The sequence below is a fragment of the Myotis yumanensis genome, unplaced genomic scaffold (assembly GCF_028538775.1).
Source record: "Myotis yumanensis isolate MYYU_CA2020_CCGP unplaced genomic scaffold, mMyoYum1.0.hap1 SCAF_10, whole genome shotgun sequence".
Classification (NCBI taxonomy): domain Eukaryota; kingdom Metazoa; phylum Chordata; class Mammalia; order Chiroptera; family Vespertilionidae; genus Myotis; species Myotis yumanensis.
The window spans coordinates 61,481,560-61,498,903 of record NW_027223761.1 but is presented as its reverse complement, the minus strand read 5'-3'; the positions used below and the strand labels follow the sequence as shown (position 1 = coordinate 61,498,903).

At 44.2% G+C, this 17,344-nt stretch overlaps 1 protein-coding gene across 1 annotated transcript in view; it reads right to left on the bottom strand.

Moving 5' to 3' along the window:
- The window catches only part of DCUN1D5 (defective in cullin neddylation 1 domain containing 5), an 80,792-nt gene extending 66,788 nt beyond the window's left edge, over positions 1 to 14,004 (bottom strand). Inside the window, exons 1-2 of the mRNA XM_070425883.1 lie at positions 13,851 to 14,004; positions 5,258 to 5,381 (exon numbers count right to left, since the gene is read on the bottom strand). The gene's annotated coding sequence lies outside the window, so the exon portion shown is untranslated. The remainder of the gene's footprint in view (positions 1 to 5,257; positions 5,382 to 13,850) is intronic.
- Between the last annotated feature and the right edge of the window lie 3,340 nt (positions 14,005 to 17,344).

Genomic DNA, 17,344 nt, shown 5'->3' with positions numbered 1-17,344 from the left:
TCTGGGAAGTTATGGACTGGATCGAGGCTAGAGGGAAGCCAACTATAATCCCTGAAATACTATTAGAAAATAATTGAACTTACTACAAATATTTTTTTAAAACTACAGAAGTGTATTTATAATTCCTCCTTTTAAAAAATAACTAAAATTAAAGATAATTTTGAAAGGACTGGAGACTTCTGCTTTCAATCAAGAGGAAGTAACAGGAACTAACTTATCCTCCTGCCTAAAGCAACCCTCTCCTTCCAACAAACAAAAAAGAGAAAAATATGGAAAACACTGGTTAATGAAACTGTACATCAATCAAACAAGGAGAGTGATTGTTTTAAAAAGTGTGTAGGCCACCATATATGAAGGAAAATCCACGCTGAGCCCAGCAAAGACCTTGAGTTGAAGAAACAGAGCTGAGCCCTGGCCAGTGTGCTTAAGTGGTTAGAACATCGGCCTGTGTACCTAAAGATTTCAGGTTTGATCCCCAGGCAGGGGCGTGCGAGAGGTCACCAATCGATGGATATGTCTCTCTCACATCAATCTCTCTCTCTCTCTCTCCCCCCCTCCCTCCCTCCTTCCTTCCCTCTCTTCCTTCCACTCTCTCTAAAGAAATTATCAATGGAAAAAATATACTCAGATGAGGATAACAAAAACAACAACAAAAAAAGAGACAGAGCTGTGAGTCTAGAAAGAACAAGACAAATAGAGGTTCTTATATTATATGTGAAGTGCTAAATATTAGTTGAAGGTAGACTATAAGTTAAAGAGTTGCATATGGGTATTTACTGCAATTCATGTGAAATAGCCAAATACTGAAGCAAACTCAGTCTATCAACACATGAATGGATAAGCAAATTGGTATATATTTATACAATAAGATCTAAGAATAGAAAGAAATGACATGTTCATACATACAACAAAAAAAAGAATCTTAAGCCTGGCCAGCATGGTTCAGTGGTTGAGCATCGACCTATGAACCAGGAGGTCACGGTTCAATTCCTGGTCCAGGCGCATACCTGGCTTGAGGGCTCAATCCTCAGTGTTGGGTGTGCAGGAGGCAGCCGATAGATGGTTCTCTCATTATTGATGTTTCTATCTCTCTCTCCCTCTCCCTTCCTCTCTGAAATCAATTAAAAAAATATTTAAAAATCTTTAAAAAATTATACTGAAAGAAACTAGACAACAGCACATATGGTATTACATTTATATAAAACTCTGTAAGACACAAATTAATGTACAGAGTCAAAAAAACAGATTGATGGTTGCCTGGTGGTGATGTGGAACAGACAGATTACAAAGGGCACAAAGAAACTTGAGAGTGATAGATTACAGTGATTGTTTTTACATATGTAAAACTTAAAAAATTGTACACATTAAAATATGTGCAATTTATTGTATATAAACTATTCCTCAATAAATCTGTTTAAAAAACAATTCTGGACTTAAATAAGGTTAAAGACCAGAAATATTTAGATTATCTATAGTGCTCTGGCTCCACAAAGTAAAAATAAAAAAGATGAAAGCTAGAATAAAATATCTATAGTTTTTAAGGGTTAGAATAGATTAGAGAAACTAACTACTCAAATACTTTCTTATTAGAAATAAAAGAAGTCCCAGAAAAGTATAGTGACTTGCCCAAGGTGTAACAACTAGAGTCAAGGGCTTACTAAACTGTTTAAGATCCATAATGGTAGGGATTATATTACTTAGGTCACCACTGTATCCCTTCATACCTAGCACAATGCCTGGGACATAGTAAAAGCTCAATAAATATTTATTAAAACGGAGAGTGAAAAGGAAGATAAACGGCAAGAAAATCTCCCTTACAATATGACTGAACATTTCTTCCTAACTTCAATTCTCCAATTTCTAACAAAGATGAAAAAATTAAGCAGTGCCTTTAATATCACAAATATAAGAGAATAAATTATCGTCTATATTTTTAGCTTACTGGATATTTTATTGTATTCTAATGCTTAAAAATTTCAAATTTATGTTACCAACTTTTAAACAAGCAGAATAGAAAATACTCCATTCTGAAGATTAGTGACATTTTCAAATTTAAGAAAATTAAGGAAAAGTACTTACCAAAAATTTCTCCATTTTTGGCATATTCTGTCACAAGGTACATGTTTTTGGTCCCCATTAACTACTGATAAATAATTCCATATTAGTCTTACAGGAAAGAATTGCAATTTGCCACAATGTTCTAGAGTTACTTACTTTAAAATTACTAATAAAAATGTCAAAGTTATGAACAATTCAGAAGCTGGTCAAGTTTACTAAAGACAGTATCTTTATGCTAACAGTTTGGTGAAAAATCTAGATCCCTTGCTCTTTCAAGTATGGTCCACGGACCAGCATCAGCAGCACTGCCCAGGTGTCTGTTAGAAATGTAGGATCTCAAGCTCCACCCAGACCTACTGACACAGATCCACTTTTTTTTTTTAATATATTTTATTGATTTTTTACAGAGAGGAAGGGAGAGGGATAGAGAGTTAGAAACATCGATGAGAGAGAAACATCGATCAGCTGCCTCCTGCACACTCCCTACTGGGAATGTGCCCACAACCAAGGTACATGCCCTTGACCGGAATCGAACCTGGGACCCTTGAGTCCGCAGGCTGACACTCTATCCACTGAGCCAAACCGGTTAGGGCCAGATCCACTTTTTAACAAACTCCCCAGGTAATTATTATGCACATTCAAGTTTGAAAAATGCTAATGTAGGTAACAGGAGTTTTGAAGATTAAGTTTTTACCACCTCCTCACTGACTTTTCTAGCCCCGTGTTATATGGTATTCTCTGATCAAGGAAAGGAGAATAAAATACAGCTCAGTTATGCCTGTAACCTAGCAAACCTGGCACAATGTGGTATTCCTCCTACAATACTTTAATACTGTAACTTAGTATTATTATTTTAAAACATTGCTCAAAAACTCTTCATAACTCCACTGCTATATACATTTTTATTTAAATTAGTTTTTCTAGGTTCAGAAAAGCCTGTCATTGTCATAAACTTGATTTTTTCAAACTATACTGAACCAAAAGGAAATGAATTTATAGATTCAAAGGAGTGAGTTTTAGATCGCTTCTCTGTAACTATCTGTAGAGAGCGCCTGGGAGAGCACCTGAGCAAAGGTTGTCGGCTGAGTCCAGGGCGTTGGCAAAACCACATCCTGGAAACATACCTGGCCAAAGGCAAGAATATTGTCAGGCCTGACCTATAGTCAGGCCTGACAATTACGAGAAGCCACAAGAATGAAGAACTGCAGCTTGATCTTTAAGCATGATTTCACATAATTTCCTTTGTCTTAAACTCTAGTAAAACTTCCTGGTATTATGCTGTATATAATAAACTAGCTCTGGGTCACTGTCTCTCCATCCGAGAACAGTGTCCCACCTGGTCCCAGCTTTACTTACTGTCTCTGTGTCTGTCTCTTTTCCTCAATCCCCAATTGCCCCTACTCAGGACTCGTTCACTCTCTAGCCTTGCTTGTCATGGCTGAAGAACCCCCATAACTATCTACCGTTTTATAGACTGGCACATGCTAATAGCATAAAATTGAACTGCTATCTACTGAAAGGCTAAAGCAAATTTGCTCTAACATGTAGGAATAGGACTTCATAGGCCAGAAGACTAAAAGCTACCTACAATTTGGGTCTAAACAAATCAAACAGCAAATCATTTAGTTCAAATAAGCATAGAATTATCATGTGAAGCCTCATATTTTAACCTCAGTTTGGCTTAGGTCCATTAGAGACTTCTAAAAATGTGATTATTATAAGTATCCTCTTTAGAAATTTTTGTTTTTAAAGCAAAGAGAGAAATATTCTGGTATACATTTGACCTAAAAGGTCCTCTATAGTTTTAGAACTTTAGGAATTGTTTTGAGTGGCACACCACAGTCTCTCATTTTTAGCTAATGATAATGCTAATGGTCCCCACTCCTCTTTAACTGCAAATTTCTACCAATAAAAAGTTGTTTTGCCAAATACAGATATGTATGTACATGTATATATACATAAAATTTGTATGTGTATTTATGAATATACTAGAGGCCCAATGCACAAAATTTGTGCAAGGGGCTTGGCCCTCCACCACCACCGCGGCTGCCTCTGCCTCCGCAGTGCTGCGGCTTAGTCTGGAAGGTCGTCCAGAAGGTTGTCCAGTCTAATTAGCATATTATGCTTTTATTATTATAGATCCATAAAGAGATACAAATTACATACTCATGCCACTGTCTAAATACTTTCGGTACATTAAAAAATGCACACAAGAAGATAAATCTACAAAATACACATAATTAGAACTTCTGATATTATCTTAAACCCCAATGGATACTTATGCTAACCCATTTCACTGCACACAGTAGTGTGCTAAGCCCAGGTCTCTGAGGGGGAAAAAAAGTCCTGACTACTTCTGTGGTGTATATACTCCTACCATTGCTGATTTTGAGCTACTAACATGATATTTGCAAAATTTCTGAAAATTTAACAATCAGCTCTCACCAGCCAGTACAGTTGAGCCTAGCATACTACTAAGTACACACATCATACTTGGGAGATCAAAGTCATAGTCCAGCATACTGTAACATTCTAGTTTGAAACTAGTTTTCCAATATAAAAAAATTCTACAAATTAATAAATAAAAATATTACAAGCATTTGGTATTACATTACTATTCCTAAACATTAATTACTATTTAAAAATATGAGAAAAATTTTCCTTTTAAAAAACATAGCTTATACTTAAAATGGGTGCAGTTTCATTTTATGAGGAATTATATCTTAAGGTGTTTTTTTTAAAAAAAAATGGCTCATTGACTTTATCTGATTAAAAAAACCTGAACAAAATGAGATTTGGCTCTAGGTATCACCAAGTATGCCACTAACTAATAAACTATTTTCAGCCTTTGTATTTCATAAAACAGTAACAGTATATTTTTTTAAATAAGCAAAACTCCAATGTCTTCATTAATGGTGCCACCATCAAAATCCAGAAGGTTTAAGCACACAATCACAAATGTACACTATAAGCTTTTTAAATAAATAACTTACAGTCTGAGATACAACTCAATTAAGCTACTAGTTTTTACTTTCTTAATTTTTTATTTGAATATAGAAAGATGGATGTACTCAGCTTAATAAAAGCATAACATTATCTTTTTATTTACATTGAAAAACTAACATAAAAGAGAAAAATGATGATGCAATATAGAGAACTGAATGTGAGAAGCATGGAGAGTTATAAGGTTAAGTCATACCTGATAAAGTCTGATCATGTAAGGATGGTCTCACATTATCATTATTTGTGCTTCTCAGTAGTTTTTCTCAAGATTCACTGCATCCAGCAGAGATTTATCTATAATTTTTATCACCACCTGCATCCTATAGAAAAATAAATACAATTAGTATAGAATGGTTAACATTTTCCAGTTAGAATCTTTTCTATTTTTATTGATTTTAGAGAGGAAGGGAGAGGGAGTGAGAGATACAAACATCATAGATCGGCTGCCTTCTGCACATCCCCTACTAGGGATCAAGCCCGCAACTGCAATCCGGGCATATGCCCTTCACCAGAATAGAACCTGGGACCCTTCAGTCTGCAGGCTGACACTATCCACTGAGCGAAACCGGCTAGTGCTCCAATTAGAATCTTTTTAACCGTTTGAGTCCCAAGCAGCGCGATCGCGCTGCTGAGATTTTATGTCGAGAAAACATACGATTCCGTTTGAGTCCCAGGGGGTATTGAAAAAACACTGTCAAAGAATCCCAAACAGCGCAACCGCACTTTCTCTAAATGAGTACGAAAAGACCCAAACAGCGTGATAGCGCTGCTTGGGACTCAAATGGTTAATAAATGACATCTGAGACTTTGCCCGTAGGTTTGTTCCTATGACAATGATGATAGCTAAATTAAATTCAATGCTCATTCATTCAACAAATGTTTCTTAAACATCTACCACATGTAAGACAGTGTGGTAGATTTTGTTAGGGAGTGTCTTCAGTGGGCTATGAAGAATAACGCAGCAAAGTTACTTTAATAAAACATATTTCTCGGAACCAAGATGGCGGCGTAGGGAGCGGACCTGTGTGTGCTGCTCTCTCACAGCATCATTGAAACTATCAACTATGAAGTAAACAACCGCCACTCAGAACCATGGGGAAGTCAGCCCAGTGGGAGATCTACAACTGGAGGAAAAGAAAGAAGCGCAGTGAGACTGAGTGGGAGCTACGGAGGCACCAAAACCAGAGGTACGCAGTCACACGCCACGCGGGCTGCAAATGGATTCTCGGTTTTTTACGAACCCTCGAATCCTCTGGGCTTGCTCGGGGCGGGTCTCTGAGGCCCCAGATCCCACAGGGAGAGGCGGCCACGGCCTTGCAGTGGTCGGAGAGCGAGGGAAGCTCTGACACGCGGCTGCTCGCCGGCACTGAGGGACAAGAAGTCCTGGTGTCCCGGGGAGGCGAGGGGCGCGGAGACGCCGCCATCGCTATTTCCTCCATGCTGGCGACTCCCTGTGACCCCGCCCTACCCTCAGGGCTGTGCCAGAGGCACAAGAGGGAATGACTGTGCTTTTACAAACTCTCAAATCCACTGAGCTGGTTCGGGCGGGTCTCTGAGGCCCCAGGCCCCAAGGCGAGATACAGCTTGGCCTTCCAGCGGTCAGAAAGCGAGGGAGGCTCTGGCGCTCGGCTGCTCGCCGGCACTGGGGGACGCAAAGTCCTGGAGTCCTGGATAGGCAAGTGGCCGCTGAGTCTCCGCCCCGGCGACTCCCTGTGACCCCGCCCTACACAATTTACATTCCCATCTGGGCTGGGCCAGACTCACAAGTAGAAACGCCTCTGCTTCTGCAAACTTTCAAATCCACTGAGCGGGTTCAGGCGGGATCATGAGGCACCAGACCCTACGGGGAGAGGCAGCACAGCCTTGCAGCCATCAGAAAGCGAGGGAGACTCTGTTGCACAACTGCTCGCCGGCACTGGGGGACACAAAGCCCTGGCAGAGATTCAAGGGGCCGCGGAGACTCAGCCAGTGCAATTTGCTCCGCCATGGCGACTCCCTGAGTCTCAGCCCTAATCAATTTACATCCCCATCCAAGCTGTGCCAGGTGCACAAAAAGACCCACCTGCGCTTTTGCAGCCTATCCCAACAAATTGCAGACTTCAACTGCTCGCAGCCATGGGAGACACACTCAAGAAGCAGACCCAGGAGAACCAGGATGGCGGCATAAGGAAGAGACCTGTGCGTGCTACCTCACACAACAACATCGAAACTACCAAATATCAGACAAACACCTATCATACAGAACCATGGGAAAGTTGGCCCAGTGGAAGCTCTACAACTGGAAGGAGAGAAAGAACATTGAGACTGAGTAGGATGTGACACCAAGTACAGAGCCCAACCCAACAAACTGCAGATTTCAACTCCTCGCATAGAAAGAAGCTCATTGAGACTGAGTAGGATGTGCAGAGGCACCAAGTACAGAGCCCATCCCAGCAGGCTGCAGATTTCAGCTCCTTGCATCTGGGAGGGACGCAATCGGGGGGCAGAGTCGGGTCCGGGGCCGGCCAGGGCTGGGCCTGACTCGGCCGGCACTGTGGAACTGCTATACCAGCAAGCGCACAAACATGCCCACTGGTCCCAGTCTCTTGTGGGACGCTGGGGGACAGCAGACAGACAGTCTGTGCACTTGGTGGAGGGCAGGAGTGCTGGATGTTCAACCACCAGGAACGCCTGGAGATTTTGTCTGGTGGGGAGCCGCCGGCAGGGGACAGAGGGCCAAACTTCCTGTTTCCCTGGTAAGGCTGGGATGGCCCCGATGAGGTCGGGATGGCCCCGGTGAGGTTGAAACGGCCCCGGTGTGGTAGGGACGACCCCGGTCAGGTCGAAACGGCCCCGGTGTGGTAGGGACAACCCTGGTCAGGTTGAATCGGCCCCGGTGTGGTAGGGACAACTCCGGTGAGGTTGGAACGGCCCCCGTGAGGTAGGGACGACCCCGGTGAGGTTGAAACGGCCCCCGTGAGGTAGGGACAACCCCAGTCAGGTCGAAACGGCCCCGGTGTGGTAGGGACAACCCCGGTCAGGTTGAAACAGCCCCGGTGTGGTAGGGACAACCCCGGTGAGGTTGAAACGGCCCCCGTGAGGTAGGGACGACCCCGGTGAGGTTGAAACGGCCCCCGTGAGGTAGGGACGACCCTGGTCAGGTCGAAACGGCCCCGGTGTGGTAGGAACGACCCCGGTGAGGTTGAAACAGCCCCCGTGAGGTAGGGACGACCCCGGTCTGTAGGGACAACCCCGGTCAGGTCGAAACGGCCCCAGTGTGGTAGGGACAACCCCGGTCAGGTTGAAACGGCCCCGGTGTGGTAGGGACGACCCCGGTGAGGTTGAAACAGCCCCGGTGTGGGAGGGACAACCCCGGTGAGGTTGAATCGGCCCTGGTGAAGTCGGGACGGCCCCGGTGAGGTTGAAACGGCCCCCGTGAGGTAGGAACGACCCCGGTGAGGTTGAAACAGCCCCCGTGAGGTAGGGACGACCCCGGTCTGTAGGGACAACCCCGGTCAGGTCGAAACGGCCCCAGTGTGGTAGGGACAACCCCGGTCAGGTTGAAACGGCCCCGGTGTGGTAGGGATGACCCCAGTGAGGTTGAAACGGCCCCCGTGAGGTAGGGACGACCCCGGTGAGGTTGAAACGGCCCCCGTGAGGTAGGGACGGCCCCGGTGAGGTTGAAACGGCCCTGGTGAGGCTCAGACGGCCCTGGTGAGGTTGAGACTACTTCAGTGAGGTTGGGACAAATAAAGGGGACCAGTATGGACTGATGTACAGGGGTAGATACAGAAGCAGAGCAACATTGAACAGAATGTTAAACTACAGTGGGAAGCCTGGGGAGGGTTGGGGGGGGGATTAAGAGACCAACTGAAGGACTTATATGCATGCATATAAGATTAACCAATGGACACAAGACACGGGGCGGGGGGGGGCGGGGGGTAGGGTCGGGGGGAATGTCAAGGGGGGGAAAAAAGGAGACATATGTAATACTCTTCGTAATACTTTAAGAAATAAAAATTGTTAAAATAAAAAAAGATAAAAAATAAAAAAATAATAAAAAAAAAATAAAACATATTTCTCTTTCAATACAAATGTAGTGCCTTTATACTCCATTTATAAGTTAAAGAAATACAATTTCAGCAGTTTCAGCTAGTTATCATTCCACCAAAAAGCATTTATAAATGGTCAGCCAAGTAGAAGACAATTTCTATTGTACTGAAACAAAAATTTTCTAGAAAAGCAAGTGATATGTTCCAAAGACTATAGACCTAGCTTTCTAGCAAAAAGCTAAATATAAAGTATAAAAATCCATCTCCATGAAACCATGCTCATTGGATTAAATTTTGTTTTAAAAATCAAAGTGCAGACCCTGTGATCCCACTTCTAGGAATATATCCCAAGAAACCAGAAACACCAATCAGAAAGGATATATGCACCCAGATGTTCATAGCAGCACAATTCACCATAGCTAAGATCTGGAAACAGCCTAAGTGCCCATCAGTAGATGAATGGATTAGAAAACTGTGGTACATCTACACGATGGAATACTATGCTGCTGTAAAAAAGAAGGAACTCTTACCATTTGCAACAGCATGGATGGAACTGGAGAGCATTATGCTAAGTGAAACAAGCCAGTCAATGAAGGAAAAATACCACATGATCTCATTCTTTCATGGATAATTAAGACCATTACAAACTTTGAACAATAATAAATACAGTGGCAGAGCTGCCTCAAACCGATTGTCGGACTTCAGTGGTAAGGCCAGGGAGGGTTGGGGGACAAGAGGGAGGGGAGTAAGAGATCAACCGAAGGACTGGTATGCATCCATATAACCATAATTAATGGACATAAGACACTGGGGGGTAAGGGAGGGCAGGGGCTTGTCAAGGGTGGAGGGGGGGAAAAGGACACATATGTAATACCCTTTGTAATGCTTTAAGCAATAAAAAAATAAATAAATAAATAAATAAAAATCAAAGTGCAAAAACTCAAATGTTACTAAATTTTGGCTTTTTTAAAATGTGATCTCTTCCTATAATAATTAAATAGGAACCCAAACCACTCCAAGGTTGATAATTTGAAGGAGCGGCATTTGAAGGTGAATAGCTAAGAAATCAGAAGTCAACAATCATGTACTTTTCCCATGTAACCAAAAAAACCAAAAACCTATTTTTAAAAATTAGTAAATATTTGGTTAGGAAGTAAAATTTTCCGATAATTAGCACCCAAATGTAATTATAATAAGTTCTGAAGAAACTCTAAAATGCACTTCATAATTCTATGTATGTATTCTGAACATAATTCAGTTTTATGTTGTTTCAGGGTAATTTTTAATATCAGTTATTAAAAATATGTATGTGCTATAACAGTGAAGACCCTTAAAAGGTATCCAAGAAAATAGGTCTCAGCTTGTCAATTCCCTCACACTCCTGTTTATACAATGAGTTGTTTATTCCTTCCATCTGGCTATCTGTCCTTTACTATTAACTCTACTGTAAGGTTTACTTCTTACCTTTCTATTTCAGCTTGTTTCCTGATTTGAATTACTTGTAACCCATACAAGAACTCAAGTTCCCAAGGGAAATCAGATTACTAAACTTCCCCTTACCTCCTCCCTTCCACCCTCTCTAAAAATTAACGGGAAAAAAATATCCTTACTCCTCCAGAAAGGATTAAAAAAGCGGAAAAAAAAGCTAGGAGTAAATTAAGCAATCTCACTATAGTCACATTATTTATCATTACAAATTTAACCTAAATCGCTAACAGAATTTTTTTTTAATATATTTTTATTGATTTAAGAGAGGAAGGGAGAGGGAAGGAGAGGGATACATCAATGATGAGAATCATTGATTGGCCGTCTCCTGCATGCCCCCTACTGGGGAAGGAGCCCGCAACCTGGGCATGTGTCCCAGATGGGAATCAAACCCGCAACCCCTCAGTCCACAGGCTGAGGCTCTATCCACTGAGCCAAACCAGCTAGGGCGTAACAGAAATTTTAAGAGAGAAATCTGTGACTTTGGTCCTGATGCTAAAAATTGTCATATTTGGGTTACTTCAGGACCCATAAGGGAGGGCAAAAAGTGACGATGATGCAATGACATATACCCCTTTCTTTTTGGAAATGGACTCCATACAAAAACAAACAACAACAACATCAACAAAGCAAAAAACACAGTTAAGCAAACTTCTAAGAAAAATCACTCAGGTTTTCCAATGCCCTTTACCTTACACTGCCATTCTGAAAAATAAAAAGGTCCTATGTTATTCCATATTCAAACTCTAGTACATCCACCCTAATATGAGGAAACACTTAAAAGGCTAGAAACTGGAAAAAACTAAACTGAAAAAAGAATGCGATTCCAGAACAATACCATGGGCAAAAACACCAGGTTTTATTCTATAGAACAGTTCTGTTTCCACCATTTTTCTAGTATTTAATTTGCATGCCTTGAAATAGAGAACCTGAGGCCGTAGGAGCCTGGAAGGAAGGGGGTGGTTAGGTAAGAACAGAGACTTGTGAGGAAATGTGTGCGGTGCATTAGAATGTGCAATGGGGGGGGGGGGGGGGGGGGGGCGGGGTGCTGAATCCACCGCCAGGAAGCAGCAGAGGCTTTGCAAGTGCAGAGCGGAGTCTCCGGCAGGGCAGGGAATGCGTGTGCACAGCCAGGAGGCACACGTGGTAGAGCGACAGCCGGGGATAAGCAGGGCCCAGCCACCAACTGTGCAAATGCAGAGGTGACCACTGTCACCAATTGCACAGTCTGGAGCAGGGTTCTCAACCTGTGGGTCGCGACCCCTTTGGCAGCCCAACAACCCTTTCACAGGGGTCGCCTAAGACCATCCTGCATATCAGCTATTTACATGACGATTCATAACAGTAGCAAGCTTACAGTTATGAAGTAGCAACGAAAATAATTTTATGGTTGGGTCACAACATGAGGAACTGTATTTAAAGGGCCAGAAGGAGGTAATTCGGACACTTAACACGGAAAGCCACTCTATCGACACAGCGAAGCATAAAAAAATGCTGAGACAAAGAAACAGGCCACAAAGGACAGAACCGGAGGAAAGCAGGCTACTGGATATAGAATTCAAAACCACACTTTGGAGGTCTCTCAAGAGGCTTCTAGAGTCTGTCGATAAACTTGGTGAGATGTACAGGAAATCTAATGAGACCCTCGATGGTGTGATAAAGGACCAACTAGAAAGTAAGCATACACTGACTGAAATAAAGAATATTATACAGACACCCAACAGCAGACCAGAGGAGCGCAAGAATCAAGTCAAAGATTTGAAATGCGAAGAAGCAAAAAACACCCAACCGGAAAAGCAAAATGAAAAAAGAATCCGAAAATACGAAGATAATGTAAGGAGCCTCTGGGACAGCTACAAGCGTACCAACATCAGAATTATAGGGGTGCCAGAAGATGAGAGAGAGGAAGATATTGAAAACCTATTTGAAGAAATAATGACAGAAAACTTCCCCTACCTGGTGAAAGGAATAGACTTCCAAGTCCAGGAAGCGCAGAGAACCCCAAACAAAAGGAATCCAAAGAGGACCACACCAAGACACATCATAATTAAAATGCCAAGAGCAAAAGACAAAGAGAGAATCTTAAAAGCAGCAAAAGAAAGAAACTCAGTTACTTACAAGGGAATACCCATACGACTGTCAGCTGATTTCTCAACAGAAACTTTGCAGGCCAGAAGGGAATGGCAAGAAATATTCAAAGTGATGAATACCAAGAACCTACAACCAAGACTACTTTATCCAGCAAAGCTATCATTCAGAATTGAAGGTCAGATAAAGAGCTTCACAGATCAGGAAAAGCTAAAGGAGTTCATCACCACCAAACCAGTATTATATGAAATGCTGAAAGGTATCCTTTAAGAAGAGGAAGAAGAAGAAAAAGGTAAAGATACAAATTATGAACAACAAATACACATCTATCAACAAGTGAATCTAAGAATCAAGTGAATAAATAACCTGATGTACAGAATGAACTGGTGATTATAATAGAATCAGGGACATAGAAAGGGAATGGACTGACTATTCTTGGCGGGGGGGAAAGGGGTGTGGGGGATGTGGGAAGAGACTGGACAAAAATTATGCACCTATGGATGAACACAGTGGGTGGGGAGTGAGGGCGGAGGGTGGGGCGGGAACTGGGAGGAGGGGAGTTATGGGGGGGGGGGGGGAAAGAGGAACAACTGTAATAATCTGAACAATAAAGATTTAATTATTAAAAAAATAAAATAAATAAATAAATAAATAAAGGGCCAGAAGGTTGAGAACCACTGGCTGGAGCGCTAGATCAAAGCCAGCCTGCCACCAAATCAGAGACACTGTCGGGCAACAGGAGGGAGAAATGACAGCGGCCATCCGGGCATTCTCGACCACTGGGGTCCCTTCCTCGCGGGGCCGTGGGGGCGCCGAGGTCACGGGGACGCGCGATGCCCGTCTCCAGAGTCCGAGCGCGGGCGTCCCCTCCTCACGGCTGGCGGCGTCCCTCACCTCTGGACGAGGTTCCGCGAGGCCACCGGGGGTGGCGCAGGGAAGGCAAGGCCCTCGCTGGTGGGGTTTCCAATGGGACGACACTCGGCCCAAGTGGCCCGGCCTCGACCCCGACCCCCTTGGCGCTCACCGACCGCCTGCACCTCCTGGGTCCTCAGTCCCAGGCCCACTCGCCTCCGCTGATGACCCGGCCTCTGGGGTCTCCCGAGGCCCCGCTGCAGCCGTCCCTCTCGGAAAACAGCTCCTCCCCTGAACCCTCGCCTCAGACGCCGCCGCTGAGCCGGGCCGCACCTGCGTCTCGGTGATCCGGTGCCGCCCCAGCTTCACCACGGCGAACCTGCCCTTGCCCAGCGTGCCCTCCATGCCCGGACCGGATCGGCTGCAAGTGCCTCGGGCCATCCGCCACGACCTGCTGGGCCCCGCGTCTCCACACGGCGGACTGGAGCGCTGGCCCCTCGGCTCGCTCCTCCGCTGGGTCCCGCCAGCTCCGTCGGACCCAGCGGAGCACGCGCCGCCGCTTACGTACGTCGACGTCAGGGCTTGGGGGCGGGGCCTGGACTGGATTGGTCAGCGTGGGACAGCGCCGACTTGAGTAGCAGGAGGGAGGGAGAGAAGATGGGCGGGGCCTGGTCAGAGCTTTCCTTCCCGGCTCGGCGCTCTCAGCTCTCCCGCTGCCAGGGGCAGGGGTGCCCCTTGGGTCCACATTTCCTCAGCCTCCCAGAGGAAGGCCAAGAGCGAGTCCTGGAGGGCGGAGCGGAGGGGTGCCGGGACCTGGCCCGGGCCTGCGGTCTCCTACCCCAACTCCCCGGTTCTCCGCCCACGCCGGCCCTTCCCGCCAGAAGCTCACCTGTGACTATGCTGTGTCCCACATTTGGCTGGGGCAGGGAACTGTGGCTGGGCAATGCATTGCTCACAGGCTCGTTGTGTTTTGTTTTGTATCCTTTTCTCATTTGGTTACAAATCCGTCCACATTTTGATGTCTCCGAGGAGTTATTCTGACAGCAGCGCAGTCGCTTATAGATTAACAGAATGTTAGCGTTGAAGAGACCCTAGAGATCTCTTACTGCAGGGATCTGTAACCTCAACTGGACTTCTGAGCCTCAACCTCCCCCTAAAACGTATGCACATTTTTGCTTATTACAGTTTGTCTCGGGCATTGGGAATATAGCTTTTATCAGATTCCCAAAAGTGTCGGTAACCCAGAAAAGATCAAGAAATCAAGCCCCAAGGAATGAAGGTAGCTTCCTAGGTCACTCAGGCAATGCTAGAGTTATAGTTACAAATCACACCAGTCTTCCATATGCTGACCCAAGGAAAAGGTACAGTGTTATTTTAATACTAGAGGCCTGGCGCACGAAATTCGTGCACGGAGGGGGAGTGTGTCCCTCAGCCCGCCCTGCACCCTCTCCAATCTGGGACCACTGGCTCCTAACTGCTTGCCTGCCTGCCTGATTGCCCCTAACCGCTTCTGCCTGCCTGACCGCCCCCTAACTGCTCCCCTGCCAGCCTGATCACCTCCTAACCACTCCCCTGCCAGCCCAATCACCCACAACTGCCCTCCCCAGCCAGCCCGATCACCCACAATTGCCCTCTGCTGTTAGCCTGATTGCCCCCAACTGCCATCCCGTACCATGACCTGCCTCTTCTGCTGGGAATCGCCTCCTCCGTGCCATGCAGAGCCACATGACCCCCGGGCCTCACTGGGTGGAGTGGCCACCAGGCCCTGCCTCCGCTGTAACTGTAACCATCTTGTGGTGGCCATCTTCTTACAACATCACTCGAGGGCATCACTCGAGGGCATCACACGAGGGCGTGGTGCCACCTAAGCTTTTATTTTATAGGATTCCCCTCTTCCCAATATATTTCATTAGTTAATCATAACTATGGTAAATGTTCTAAAACAAAAGTACAGTGTGCTTTGAGGTTATATAACATGGGGTCCTGCTCTAGTCTGTAGCGTGGTGGGTAAGAAATTTTCCCAAGGAAGTAATATTTAAGGTGAGAGCTGATAAGTCAGTGGGAATAGGCCAGGGGATGAGATGTGGGGGAGCCTTATCAGTGAAATTAAAAGCTGTTTCAATATCTTGAGGTGGGAAGAATCTGGAAATGTTCCAACTGAACAGTAATAGTGCAGGTACAAGGATGGGCTGAAGGGGTAATATGCTAGGACTGTATTACATAAGGTCCCATATGTACTAAATCATAAAGTGCATCTTATCTCATTAGACTTGACGTGGGCAAAGTTGACTTATAACTGTTGTTGTTAGCCCATAAGCATTAATAGAAATTATAGTATTATATGGATGTTTGACTCTATACAATGAAATTTGAAAATTGAAAGATTTTCTTTGTCTAAAATGTTTCTTCCCACAGCCTCCTACTTCTTTCCTACAAAGCCTTATTCCTTTGGATTAAATAAAGAAACTTGACAGCCTTCCAAGAACTACTATAAAAATGCACTTTGGTTACCTGATGAGAATCCTTAGGCTTCATGATTGAGCTAATTAGGTATTTGCATAGGGAAAAGCATTAATGGATGCAATTGCAAGAAGGCAAGGCATAGCACAGAGACCTTTGGCTGTTGATAGGGAAGGGAGGCCAGGTACCTAGGCACTGTAATGGAGATTTTGAATCTTGGTTTGTCCTGGTGCAGCGATGGTCCCAGGAGATACCTGTTTCAGTTTTGTCTAATGTCACACCTCCAGTTTTTGCCAATATAGAGAATTATCAGGGAATGGCTGCTGACCCCAATATCAATCTTGGAGAAACTATATAGGAAAACCATCATGAAACTGCGAAATAATGGGAAAGAAGAAAAACAAAACAGGGAAATCCCTGGGCTACACTGAAGCCTTTTTTGAACTAGTGTGTGTGTGTGTGTGTGTGTGTGTGTGTGTGTATTTAGTTCATGACTGTTTCATCACACATGTAGGTTTGTGTGTCACCAGCACAGTCAATATAGTGAACATATGGTGCTATGAGGGTCCTCGTGCTTCCCACTCATCCCTGTACTCAACTCCTAGAAACCACCAATGTATTCCCCATTTCTATCATTTTGTCATTTCAAGAACGTTGTATCTATGGAATCAGACAGTATATAACCTTCAGGGAATGACTCTTTTCACGCAGCATAATTCTCTGGCAACCCACCCAAATTGTAGTGGGCATTAGCAGTGGATTCTTTTTATGGATAAGTAGTGTTCCATGGTATGGGTGCCCCACAGTGTGCTTATGTCTCCTCCTGTTGATGGATAGGGGTTTGTTTCCAGGTTTTTTGGCTCTTACAAATAAAGGTGCAATGAACATTCCTATACAGGTTTTTATGCGTGCATAAATTGTCATTTCTTTGGGATAAATGCTCTAGAGTGTACTTGCTGGGTCCTCTGGTTAGTTTTATAAGAAACTTATGAGTGCTTAGCTTTATAAGAAACTGCCAAACTATTGCAGTCACTGTACCATTTGATATTTCCACCACAATGTACTGTGACCCACACCTGCATCCTCACCAGGGTTTGGTGTTGTCACTATGCTTATCAACTCAGACTCATGTGTAAATGACATTTCATTGTGGTTTTAATGTGAATTTCCCAAAAGCTAGTGACATTGAACATCTTTGCACATTTACTTGTAATCTGTGTATCTTCAGTAAAATGTCAGCTGTTGTCTCTATTTTCTAATACAGTTTTTTTATTGTTGAGTTTGAGAGTTCTTTATACATTCTACATATTAATTCTTTGTAGAATTTGTGTTTTGCAAATCTTTTCTCCAGACTGTACCTAGTCTTT